The following is a 14,056-nucleotide window of genomic DNA, read 5'->3' as shown; positions in this document are numbered from 1 at the left end:
ACCGTTTTTTACCATTTCTTTCTCTAACGATATCTCTCGAACAAATTAACCGATTGAGATGGTTGAGGTCGCATTCGACGCGGCTTATAAAGTTCTTGAGCTGAGTAGATTTTGAAGTCGATCGTTCAACTCGTTTCTGAGAAATCAATAAAAAACTAAAAAAAAATTTTTTTTTTTCTTAATTCGACAATATTTTCGAGTATATTTAATCAAATGATCTGCAATTTTTAGGAAAGTTGACGGCCAACAAGCGTTCTCGATTGCCACCTTAAACGTTCGGTTCATTAGTTAAAAAGTTACAAAGAGTTTACACACACACACACACACACACACACACACACACACACACACACACACACACACACACACACACACACACACACACACACACACATACATACACTCGGACATCATTCTGAAAATAGAATAGCTTTCTAAGACCTCAAAACGTCGACATCTGATGAAAACTCGATTTTCGAAAATCGGGTGAAAACAATAACTTCCCGAATTTTTGAAAGTTTACAATTTTCTTGTCGGGAAGTTAAAAAAAAACAATTAAAAAAAAATTGATTAATTTGATCAAAAAAAATTTAATTTGGCCCAGCATGGGTGGACCCCACTTGTAAATAATTACCATGTTTTGTATATATAAATAACTCAGTAAGTGATTTTAAAAAATAATTTAAAGAAATTTTAGGCTAAATACCGTTTATTTATACGTAACCGCATATCGAGTAAATTGCACCACAGTTGGAATTACAAATACCGCATGCTGTGGCATATCTTACTTTTTTCGATAGTTGACGCTTAACTACAATATTGCAGTAAATCTTATCACAATTTGGAGTTGTCTCATGTCATACTACAGCCTGTGGTAAATGGAACTCCAGTTGTTGTTGCCACTACTACAATATATTTTCCGTGTAAGAAGTTAATGTGGGTGTTTTATGGTCCATCCTACAGAGCCCACTGTGAAAAATAAGGCACGTATACAATGGAGGATGCCTGTTATCCAAGAACAACGTTGGTAATGGAGGACTTTCTCTATTATTGCTTTGACACGTTGGCTTACACCAAAGCTAGAGGTTCTGCGAATGTTTATGGGTCTCTGCCGAAACCAATGCTCGGCCGATACAGGTGTTCTTCTTTAACAAAAAGCCCTACCCGCTAGCCTAGTCATAGAGGCAGCAGAGCCCTGCAGATTCGATCGAGTGTTGTGTTCCGTTATCATTTTGTAATTAAGTCGGCGCCATTTCAATTCGCTCGAAAACTTGTCAGTATTCCATCACCAGGGAGCTGCCAATGTAATATACATAAATAGTATTGTGAAAATAAAATTCATTGTTGCATGCCGGAATCGAACCTAGTCCAACGCTTTGGTAAGCAAGTACCTTGTTCGATAGGCTATTGCCAGCCTTTATCATCACCATAATAGGGTTTATTTCCATATGCAGTTAGGAACCGTTATATTGTGTTTATATCTTTTATTCCTATTTGCTTACGGGAATTATTCCTATGAGTAATATATATATATATATAAACGTACTAGAAACCGTTGCTGTAATTTCTCACTGTGTATATCTAAATATCGTTTTTTTTAACTTCCCGCTAAGAAAATCGATGATTTTCGAAAAATTGGGAAGTTATTGTTTTTACCCCGATTTGCGAAAATCAAAATTTCATCAGATGTCGACGTTCTGAGGTCCTAGGAAGCTATTCTGACTATTTTTAGAATGATGTCCGAGTGTCTGTATGTATGTATGTGTGTGTGTGTATGTATGTGTGTGACCGGCTTATAACTTTTTAACTAATAAACCGATTTGTATGGTTAAGGCGGCAATCGAAAAAGCTTGTTGGCCATCAACTTTTCTGAAAATTTCAGATCATCTGATCAAGTAGATTCGAAAATATTAGCGAATTACGGAAAAAATTTTTTTTTTTTTAGTTTTTTATTGATTTCTCAGAAACGACTTGAACGATCGACTTCAAAATCTATTCAGCTCTAGAACTCAATGAAACGCGTCGATTGCCGCCTCAACCATCAAAATCGGTTCATTCGTTCGTAAGATATCGTGGGCAAAAGAAATGCCGAAAAACGGTTTTTTGCGAATATCTTTGAAACGACTTAACCAAACAATTTCCAAATTTGATCAGCTCTAGAACCCAATAAAACACGTCGATTGCCGCCTCAACCATCGAAATCGGTCCATTCGTTCGTGAGATATCGTGGGAGAAAGAAATACTAAAAACGGTTTTTTTCGAAAAGAATGGGATACAATAGTATTTCCGAGCTCGCAACAATCGCTCGAAAACAACGGAAATTTTTGGGGCTGGCCCGCAGGGTCAACCGATAGACAGATTTTATTTTTTATTTTTCACTTCAATGAAATCATATCCCAGTTATAAAAGACGAGCTCAAATTATATTTTTAAATATTCTCAAGTATCAAATTCTATTACTGCTAAAATCTGTGGACTCTTGGGTGATTTAAGGTGTGGGTGATGCAAGGTGCATTGCACGTGACTAGTGACTCTTATTCACTACATACAACACTGTATATATTCATAATATTTATTTAATGCTATACATATGTATAATATACATAAACGTTTCGGGTTTCGTTCCCTTCTTAAGAGTGCGTTTAATATACCTTTTACTCGATCGTTTATATACTAAAGAGAATTGTAAATATATACAATATAGATTTTTCTCAACAGCCAAGATTCTACAGCGTTCCAGCTGACGTCCAGCTGTTGACCTCTACTATTATCTCTACTAAGGTGAGAACTTAAACGACGTAAAGAAATCTATATGATATACCTTGGTTTATAATTATATTTTAAACGTTTATTTTTATTCATATTTATATTTGTATCTGCTTAACTTGTATACATTTGTGTAGGTAATATGTTACTCTTTTTTTGTTAGTTTTATTTGTGAGGTTTCATTTATATCGCAGCTGTGACCTCGCTTGAATGTTAAAATTGCATTGTTTATATATATATATATATATGCTTCGTTTATATATATATATATATGCTTCGTTTCGGAGCCAGATTTTTTTTTTTTCATGTGGAAGAAACCATAGTTCAACACAAAAAAAAAATTTTCGCGCATGAAATAAAATTCTATGTCGATTACAGACCTAGCTCATTGAAAAATTCGATTTTCCCATTTAAGTAACATGGGAAAAATTTTTTTTTTAGCTTTAAGTATTTTTAACCTCGTTAATAAATCAATAGATCAAAAAGACTGATACATGTTTTTGTAGGAAATTGAACGCTCTACAAAGAAGGTCTCTTATCATTTTTCGATAAATCCATCTGTTTCAAAGTTATTAGAGCTCGAAGTAAAGTTGAAGATCGTTTTACTTTTCCGGTGAAACTATCCGACTTATCACAAAATTTTATTAAATCTTTTTTGTTGCGAATTTTATTCTCTACAAATTAGCATCAGTAAAGTTTTTTCAAATTCCGCATTATTTATAACTATTTTCATTTTAACTTCAAGCTCTTAAAAAAGTGGTTCTGATCGATTTTCAGAGCTCGACATTGAAATGAAAATAACTAGAAAACAATGCGGAATTTAAAAAAACTTTACTGAAAATAATTTGTAGAGAATAAAATTGCCAACAAAAAAAACTTTATAAAATTTTGTGATAAGTCTGATAGTTTCACCGGAAAAGTGAAAAGGTCTCCAACATTACTTCGAGCTCTAATAACTTTTGAATAGATGGATTAATCGAAAAATGATACGAAACCTTTTTTGTAGAGCGTTCAATTTCCTACAAAAATGTGTATTAGTCTATTCGATCTATTGATTTGTTAACCAGGTTAAAAATACTTAAAGCTTAAAAAAAAAAAATTTTCCCATGTTATTTAAATGAGAAAATCGAATTTTTTAATGAGCTAGGTCTGTAATCGACATAGAATTTTTTTTCTTGCGCGAAAATTTTGTTTTTGTGTTGAACTATGGTTTTTTTCACATGCACGAAAAAAAAAAATCTGGCTCCGAAATGAAGCACCCTAAAATATATATGTAGCGTTGCTACTAAGTGACGTGATCGATAAAATTCGACAGTTTCCGTCGAACATCGATCTTTTCATTTATACATTTCTACCACATTCGGGGAGACAATAAGTAATAGAGCGCTGGACTGCATATACGCATCCAAGCATTTTTCTTTTACTGTGTACTTACAATCACTGTGTTACTTTCGTTTATTTAAATAAAACATTTGTTTAAATTAATTAGTTGGTTTTAATAATTTATATTATCACCTCAACCACTAAATATATATATATATATATATATATATATATATATTAGGGTGCTTCGTTTGAGATGACTATTTTTTTTTTCCAAGTCCCATGTCAAAATATCATTGTACACATTGAAAAAAAAATTCTCACCAAAGATGAGCTCTTAATTTTAATTTTAAGTACTCGCTAAATGAATTTGGAATTTTCCCATTTGATTAACACGTAAATTTTAATTTTATTTATTCAATTATATATAGCTTTACGGCATTTCAAGATATTTGATTGACCATAGGTGGAAATCACAGAGGAATCGTTCCTCTTTGAAAGTGCTTGCAGCTAATTTATGTTTTGTAACCGAACTCGCCGGTAAAAAATCTTAAAGCTAATTTTTTCTCAAATTTCATGGTTTCTTTTATTTTACTCACAAACCATAAGCTTCACAACAAAATTGTACATGACTTCTTTTGTAGGGAATTTGATTCTCTACAAAAGAAGTTATGTAAGCCATTACTGTAGAGCTAGTAGTTTTCGAGATAAATCCAATTAAACATCTTAAAATTTGAAAAATCGCTGTTTTATCCAAGATTTTAGTACTGTTTGATAAAATTGTGGCCGAAGAAATATATGACATATCATGGTTAATATATCATCAAAAATATGTCATGTAAAACAAAACTGTCTCCTACTACATTTCCTCCGTCTTTTCTTCATTTAATCCAATCACCTCTGTTTGACCATCGGAAACTTTTTTAATTACTTTCTCTCTCAGTACAAAGATAATTGTTTCATACTCGTTATATTTACATATGAATGTGTAATATGTATTATTATATTTTGTTTTCATACATTATTTGTGTTTTCAGCAATGATTTTACCAAAAAGTACTAAAATCTTGGATAAAACAGCGATTTTTCAAATTTTGAGATGTTTAATTGGATTTATCTCGAAAACTACTAGCTCTACGGTAATGACTTACATAACTTTTTTTGAAGGAAATTAAATTCCCTACAAAAAAAGTCGTGTACAATTTTGTCGTAAAGTTGATGATTTGTGAGTAAAATAAAAGAAACCATGAAATTTGAGAAAAAATTGACTTTAAGATTTTTTACCGGTGAGTTCGGTTACAAAACATAAATTAGCTACAAGCACTTTCAAAGAGGAACGATTCCTCTGTGATTTTCACCTATGGTTTATCAAATATCTTGAAATGCCGCAAAGCTATAGATAATTGAATAAATAAAATTAAAATTTACGTGTTAATCAAATGGGAAAATTCCAAATTCATTTAGCGAGTATTTAAAATTAAAATTAAGAGCTCATCTTTGGTGAGAATTTTTTTTTTCAATGTGTACAGTGATATTTTGACATGGGACTTGGAAAAAAAAAATAGTCATCTCAAACGAAGCACCCTAATATATATATTATATTGTAACGGGTTTTTCACCATCGGGGATCTACCGGAGTCAAGTCCGAATACACTTACGATTGTTGGCAACCTTGTTCAAAATTTTTTAAGTTGGACGCCAGGTGATTTTATAATCACCAAATAAACAATTTTTGAAAATGTCGACTCAGGGTGGCGGATCGGGGAAAGGTCAGGCCGTTAAGATTACGATAAAATAATTGATCATAACTAAACAAAATAATTAGTCCTATATTGAACACAGAATAATAAATTGATAGGTATCACAAATAAAAATTATCAGTTACAAAACAAAATATAATTTGCCGGTATCGGCGTGACTTATTATAAACAAAGAAAATTGCTCGTAGAAATTGTACTTGATTGAAAAACAAAATTAGTTCATTGCTCAAAGAAAACACAGTCGGTTGACGAAATAAAAATAAAATAATTTTATTGTCCAGAGACACACATACAGCGTACAGTAAGTATTAACGAAATACTCGACGAGTGACGTCAAAATATTCTTACAGGGCGAGGCGACAAGACTGCTGTTACGAATGAGACACGGATAATTCGTAATTCTCAGAATTGCTCGAACGAAATGAAATAAAATATAAAATAATATTTTATTTCGGTAACGCGTTAAATCACACGATCATATAATTATTATGCGTAAATAATTAATGTTCAGTCACGAGCTTAGGCAATTTGAAAAGCTTCAAGCATTTCCGCTACGATCGGGAGTAGCCGAACTCACTACCGATTTGAATGTCACATTTAATTTCTTGCTCATGACCGTGTCAAGACGGCATGAGAACCCGCTACCAGCCGGCCAATCAGAAAAATTGGCGGCTGGCTATTTCCTGTTGGCGCACTTTTAAGCCAATGGGAAAATTTGTTACTGCAGCCATGCTGCCACGTCACCAGCGAGCGGCAACGAAGGAGAAAGACGCCGTCTCAACTTCAATCTACATCGTGCAGTCTTACTAACTACCACGCGTTTTGAAAACTGCTTTACTTATCGCATTCGCTATCGCTTATCTATCGTGTCGCATTCGCTATCTAATGTTAATTCTCACCATATTTAACTGTATGAAGTGTTAATAAATAACCAAATTATTTACTGATAAAATCTGTGCAATTTTTAATTGTTAAAATTCTATCACACCTAAACCAGATCCTCTTTACGCATTCGCTCACTTTCCAGGTAATTAATTTATAATTGTTACGTGAACGCATCTCATTTGTTTGTTAACAAATTCACTTGTACACTCCGTTCAGTTTTCGGGCCGAGACTTCGGCTTGTTCACAAAAGGCGGTTTATTGTTCACTCGGAATTTATTCGATATCGATTAATTTAACGGGTCGTTGATCAGAACGCAGATTGGCCGTTTTAGTCGTAAATCGCGTTGTTCAATAGTCGGGATCGAAATTGGTCCGAGTCGAATTGTTCAAATAAAAAAAACCTGGCCGTTTCGTTCGGCGTCTATCCCGGATCTCTCGGTTCAATCCATGCGTTCGATCATTGCTCGGTCGAAGTCAGAATGGTGATCATAGATGTCACCAAACGTTGCTCACCGGGTAATTATTTATTATCTTCAAATAATTTAAAACCTCGGGTCGATGTCAAATTTTCCTCATGTAACAATATATAGAAAATACACAGTAAAATATATAAGTAGTCATAGTAATAAAAAAAAATTAGGATAAGCACAATATATCACATATAAAAAAAAATCACAGGTGCCCTCAATGCTAGTCGGCTCGCTGCACACCATCCCACCATCACATGTTACCCCTGATTATAAGAAACAATTCAAATCGGTTCAAAAAAAAAATTATCTAAGATATCCCATGCAGGAGCCGCCAGAGTTGAACGACAGGGCCCTACTTGGCCCAGCACTTGGGAACCTAGCTTTGGCACATTTATGTTGGCCCATGCTTGGCTCAAGGTTGGGTACTCAGTCCTGGCCGCTACAATGATTACCCAGGCTTGGGCCAAGTCTTGGTAATCCAGCCTTGGCTGTCACAATGATTCCCCTGCCTTGGCCGTCCAATGGCGACCCAGACTTGGGCCAAGGTAGAATTACCTAAATTTGGCTATACCTATGGATTAATAAGTAGATCATATAAATCAGGGATAGGGAGTAGGAGTTTTGCTCTTTTTACAAAAAACTCCTCTAGCGAGTACTCCTGTGACTGAATAGCCTAAACTCACTCGCGAGCGATCCCCACTACTTCTCCATCTAGTTGAGCTCCAAGTAAGAGCGAATGACATTTTTGGTATTTCGCTACACTCAGGAGTTTTTCGTCGACTCCTTAGAAATACTCGACTCGCGAGTCGGGTGAGAGCAAGAACTCATGAAGTTACTCCTGAGAGGAGCGAGTCGGTACAAGACGCTTGACCAAAAACTCCCCCCACCTTTGTTCTTTCCTAAGCTCTCTATACGGAGAGAGGTATCTGCTTTACCATAGTGAAACGCCATATGCTAGAGCTCTAAACTTGTCGTCATCATAAATTTCAACTTCTTTCTCATATTCTCATCATATTCACAAAATTTTTTTTTCTATTTTTGTATGAGCAATAATTTAAAAATTTTTTAAGAAATCGATCCGACAATGTGTTTATCAATAAGTTGCGAATTTCGTTAAGTGGATAAATAACTTATCGTGTCAAGAACGATTATGCAACTAAAATTAATTTTTTTTTCTATCATTCATTTATTAAACTACTTATTCTATTATTAATATTATTATCAATAAAAAAAAAAACTTTTATAAAAAAATCGACCCGACAATGTATAAATGAATCGGAATTTTCATTCGATTCATGTATAACTTGTCAAGACGATTTTTTTTTTTATTATTGACTTACCGTAATAAAAAAAAAAAAACAAAAACTTCATTTTGAAAATGTTGTCGTGATGATTTTTTTAAAAATTATTAATTTATTGTTAATAAAGAAAAAAATTTTACTGTGCGAACATTTTATTTTCATGAGGTCAAAAACGTTCTGAAATTTTGTGAGGTCATTTGAAACTACAAATTCAACGGGAAAAAAAAATTGTTACCAGACAAAAAACCCTACGCGACTACTTTTTATTAACAAAAAAATGCGTTTCACGATGCGACCGCGGAAATAAATGGCTCTAAAATAAAAACTGCTTACAGGATCAGGTCATCTAATAACTTTTATTTCGTAGAGGAAGAATCATAGAAACTGTGTACCGAATTTACCATCAAAATATTCGACAGATTTCAATTCATTAATGTTTAAAGTCAAAAACGAAAATTTATGAACAGTTAGCCATAAGTATAACTATTAATAATATTGATATATTTATATTCGTTATCCTTAAAACGCTCAATTCATCAGATCTAAAAAAATTTTTTTAAAATATCTTCATAAATACACATTTTATAAAAAAAATGAACATGACCTTTTTTGTCAAGAATTTAATTTCCTACAAAATTGTTCTTATGATTTTTTCCTCTAATCTGCATATTTCATAAGATATTTAAAAAAAAACGCGATTGCATCGAAAAATGAACTTTGATCGTCCTAAGGCACGTGTTATTTTTACTTAAAAAGAAAAAACCAAATTCCCCACGTATTTTTTTACCAAAAAGGAGCTTTTTATGGGGCGCCAGAGAAAATTTAATTTTTAACGACCACCCTAATTTATATACATTGTATATGGGGCATTCCATGCCAAATCACCGTGGTTTTGACCCAACCCCCTTCGATTTCGCTGAAACTTTGTTATCATTTTTTTTCCTACCAAAGACATTTTTCTGAATTTTTTCAGATTTTTTTACCCAACCCAAAAAAAGTTACGGATTTTTGAAAAAAACCGCTCTTTTTTTGTTTGAAATTGCTATAACTTTCTCATAAATTAACCTTTCGGCACTTTTTTTTTTCAAAATTTGTGTTTTTCAATGTAGTTTTTAGAATAAATTACAAAAAACTTTTCGGAAGTCACGATATATGAAATATTTCAGTTTTTTCAAAAAAATCGTCATTTTTTCGAAGTCCGAAACCTTCGATTCTCAATTTTTTTGTCTCAAAAAAAACTTCAACTAAGACAGTATTTAATCCCGCTATTCCCATTTTGTGCCGACTTTCCTTTATATTTTTTTTTTTTTTCGATTGAAAATAAAAAAAATTCTAAATTTGGCTTATTTTTTATGACTTTGAGCTGAAGTTTTTTTGGATTGTTTTTAAAAGCTCAGAAGTTGAATAAAATTGTACAAAAACAACTGTAAAGTGTATTAGGGGCAAGGATTGATTTTTTCGGAAGAAAATTCCCAATTTTTAACAGGGGTTCGTACTTCTCTTTCTATTACACTCAAGTCCACGAATGGTACTATCTTTGATGCACTTGTGCAGTAAATGGAAACTTTAGCCGAGTTTTTCTCTTAAACAAATGAATATTTTCAAATAATGTAAGCGCACTTCGCTAGATTAGACAGTAGTGCATCAATGTGCGGTCTGTATTTTGTAATTAGAGATTTTGTTTCCGAAAAAAACTCAGCCGAAAATATCTGATAACCCCTGTTAAATATTGTAAAACCTAAATCTACAATTAACCTCCTTAATAAGACAATTTATAGATAAACTGAGAAAAATATAGATAGCCTTATAGACAATTTCAGATCAAATTGACCGGAAGATAGTATAGTACCGGATATCTCAACTGGTAGAGCACTCGGCGCGATACCGACATGGTCTATGTTCGATTCTTAGTTCGGGCTATCGACATTTTTCTCAGTTTATCTATAAATTGTCTTATTGAGAAGGTTAATTGTAAGTTTAGGTTTCACTATATTCAAAAATTGGGAATTTTCTTCCGAAAAAATCCATCCTTGCCCCTAATACACTTTACGGTTGTTTTTGTACAATTTTATTCAACTTCTGAGCTTTTAAAAACAATCCAAAAAAACTTCAGCTCAAAGTCATAAAAAATAAGCCAAATTTAGAATTTTTTTTATTTTCAATCGAAAAAAAAAAAAAATATAAAGGAAAGTCGGCACAAAATGGGAATAGCGGGATTAAATACTGTCTTAGTTGAAGTTTTTTTTGAGACAAAAAAATTGAGAATCGAAGGTTTCGGACTTCGAAAAAATGACGATTTTTTTGAAAAAACTGAAATATTTCATATATCGTGACTTCCGAAAAGTTTTTTGTAATTTATTCTAAAAACTACATTGAAAAACACAAATTTTGAAAAAAAAAAGTGCCGAAAGGTTAATTTATGAGAAAGTTATAGCAATTTTAAACAAAAAAAGAGCGGTTTTTTTCAAAAATCCGTAACTTTTTTTGGGTTGGGTAAAAAAATCTGAAAAAATTCAGAAAAATGTCTTTGGTAGAATGAAAAATGATAAAAAAGTTTTAGCAAAATCGAAGGGGGTTGGGTCAAAACCTCGGTGATTTGGCATGGAATGCCCCATATATATTCATGTATTTTCTCTATCACAACATATATATCGGACCATAATTTTTTTCATGGGGGCGTTAATAGTATAAAATTTCGTATGTGTAAACTAAGAAAAAAAGTTGCTTAAACTAAAAGAAAAACTTTCTGAGAGAAAAGAATCATATAGAGGAGAGGAAAGTCACCGGTGCTAGGCAGCAGCAGCGGAAGTAGTTCGGTGCTTGCCACGAGATCGTGCCTACCACTTGTAGTGTCCCTGGTAATAAACTTTTTTTTGAACTGTTATATTTTAAATTGGAAGCAATTCAGACACAAGTACTTCTCTGTCATTTGACAGAGTAATAAGTGCCGTTTTTGTTAGTAATATAGTATATCCTATATTACTTTATGACAAATAGTAATTTATTATTTGTCAGATTCAATACTATTTGGTTTTTCGGATTATATGGTTTTTTGCACGACTCATGATGCGAAGCATCAGAGTGTGCTTTACGATCGTAAAATTTTTTTCGCCTCACTTTGGCAACTATTTCAATTATTATACCCTTGTTAGTTCACGGAATTAAGATATTTTGCATACTATTTTGAAGATAATTCAATAGAGATTAGTGCCATACTTTTCAAAAATTTATTTAGTTCAATAAAAACGGAAAATACATCAAAATAGTTTAACAAAATTTTCTGTCCGTCAAGTATGGAACCCGTATACACGATAGCTTGCGAAAAAATCAAGTAATTAAATCAAATTTTTTTTTTTTAAATTCATTGAACGATTTGTAGGTTTCCTATTGCAAATGGCTAGGTAACTCAGTGTCGTTTGATTATAATTAATAAAAGAATAAAAAAATTGTATAACTATATCTATATATATCTATGTAAAATTAACATGGATGGTGATATATCTATATACTATACGTATATTTATGCCACCAGGGGCGTTTGCGCATTACCGTCCTAGTACAACTGTTTTTCTTTGCTAATTGGTAAGCCTGAATTTTTTCAATTCAATTTTTTTTATTTTTTTTTTATTCACATATATTTTTTTTTGTTATTGTTCGAAATATTTTATTTAATAATACACAACGGCCTAGTGGCCAAGTTTGTGGACTTGGTGCTTACAACTAAATTAATTTCCCCACACACACTCTTTCCCTCCACCTCTTTTTCCCCATATTATTCTACCCTTCCTTCATTCTGCTTTTTCCTTTTCTTAGCTCCTCCACTCTATTTACCTATTCTACCACCCCTTTCCGACCTTCTTCATTCAACAGTTCCCATATTTCCCCTTCTCTCTCCCATCCTACGTGTTTCATTAAGTGTTCTATTTTCCCTTCTCCTCCTCAAATCTGACATCTTCTCTCCTCCGTTTCCCAGTACCTGTTTTTCTCCTCCATATTACCACACCTCAGCCTTGCCACCAACTTCTGGTTTCCTTTTTTCCCCTCCTCCTCAAGTATTCTGGCCTACCATTCTTCATGATCTCCTTATACTTTTCGTTATACCTTGACTCCATTATTCGATTGTACATCCACTGTCCTTGTCTTTCCTTCCCCCTTCTCTGCTAGCGTTTCAATTTTTCCGTTTTCCCGTCTTATTCGTTTAACCTCTTCCCCGCTGTACCCATTCCTCCTGTAGAAGTCCTCTCTCTCGTCACTCTAATCTTGACCCTCCTCTTTCCTTCTCTTTTAAACATGCTACCAGTAGCCTTTTGTCTCTCTCCCTAATCTTATCTTCAAATCTTGCCACTTTTTTTTCTACCCCTATCTATATCCACGTCCTCTCCGTTTCCTCATACACTGTATAATCTGGCGTACAAACATCCAGCCCCAACGACCACTTGATGTACTTCACCTGTACTCTCTTCACTTCCTTCCACTCTCTCCTTTCCCATATCTCTACTCCATACATCATTACCCCTTTCACCAAGTGATCAAAAAGCATCATTCTCCTTCTAAAGTCATCCCTGAATCTCCTCTCTTCTATTCTCCACACTTGCCTCATCACCCTATTCGCTTTGCCACATACCTTCTTTACATGCGCCTCTAAACCTCCATTCGTTTTCACCACAAACCCTAAATACTTAAACTCTTCTACCTTCTCTATCCTTCTTCACCCCAGTACCAGCTTCTTTTTTCCTTTCCCCTTCTTCCCTTCTTAAACGTCATCATCTTTGAATTCTCTGCATTTAGCGTCAGTTTCTTCCCCTTCACGTACCTTCTCGCCCTTTTCAGCATCCCCTTCATCGCTTCCCCACTTTCTGCCAGCATCACAATGTCGTCCACGTACGCCAACGTCCATATCTTTTCCTTCCCTATTCTCATTCCTCCCACCATACCATTTTTCTTCTCCTCCATGTCCGCTATCAGCAGCGCAAAAAGCATCGGGCTGATCGGACATCCTTGCCTGACCCCTACCTTTGTCCAGAACCATTCCGATCTCCTCCCATTCACCTAGACCACGCACCTTGTTCTTTCATAGACCTCCGTCACCCTTTCTGTCAGTCTTGACCTCACTCCTCCCTTCTCCATTGCCTTCCACAGTTTCCTCCTATTCACTCTATTGAACGCCACCTTGAAATCCATGAAAAAACCCAGTGTTTTCCCTCCCTTTTTTAATACTCTTTCAATTTCATGCTGAAGTATGTACACGTTATCTCTTGTTCCTCTTCCTGTCCTGAAACCTGCTTGCGATTCCGGTAAAATTCCCTTCCCTTCGACATTTCGCCTCAACCTCTCCGCTAATACTGCTGCATATACCTTATACGCTGTGCTTAAAAGGGTGACCCCTCTATAATTAGCGACCTCTCCTGCATGTCCCTTCTTTAGGATTAGTGCAATAATACCATCTCTCCATTCCTCCGGAAACCCTTCCCCATTCCGCACCTTCTTCACCAGCTCTTTCAACTTCCTTCTAATCTCCCCCTGACTGTACTTCCATGCCTCACCCTTTATCCC

General features: G+C 34.2%; 1 protein-coding gene across 2 annotated transcripts in view; it reads left to right on the top strand.

Annotated features, from left to right (window-relative positions):
* The window catches only part of LOC130669047 (uncharacterized), a 198,901-nt gene that overhangs the window by 149,370 nt on the left and 35,475 nt on the right, over window positions 1-14,056 (top strand). The window lies entirely within an intron of this gene.

The sequence above is a fragment of the Microplitis mediator genome, chromosome 5, assembly GCF_029852145.1.
Source record: "Microplitis mediator isolate UGA2020A chromosome 5, iyMicMedi2.1, whole genome shotgun sequence".
Taxonomy (NCBI): domain Eukaryota; kingdom Metazoa; phylum Arthropoda; class Insecta; order Hymenoptera; family Braconidae; genus Microplitis; species Microplitis mediator.
This window is presented reverse-complemented; position numbering and strand designations above follow the sequence as displayed.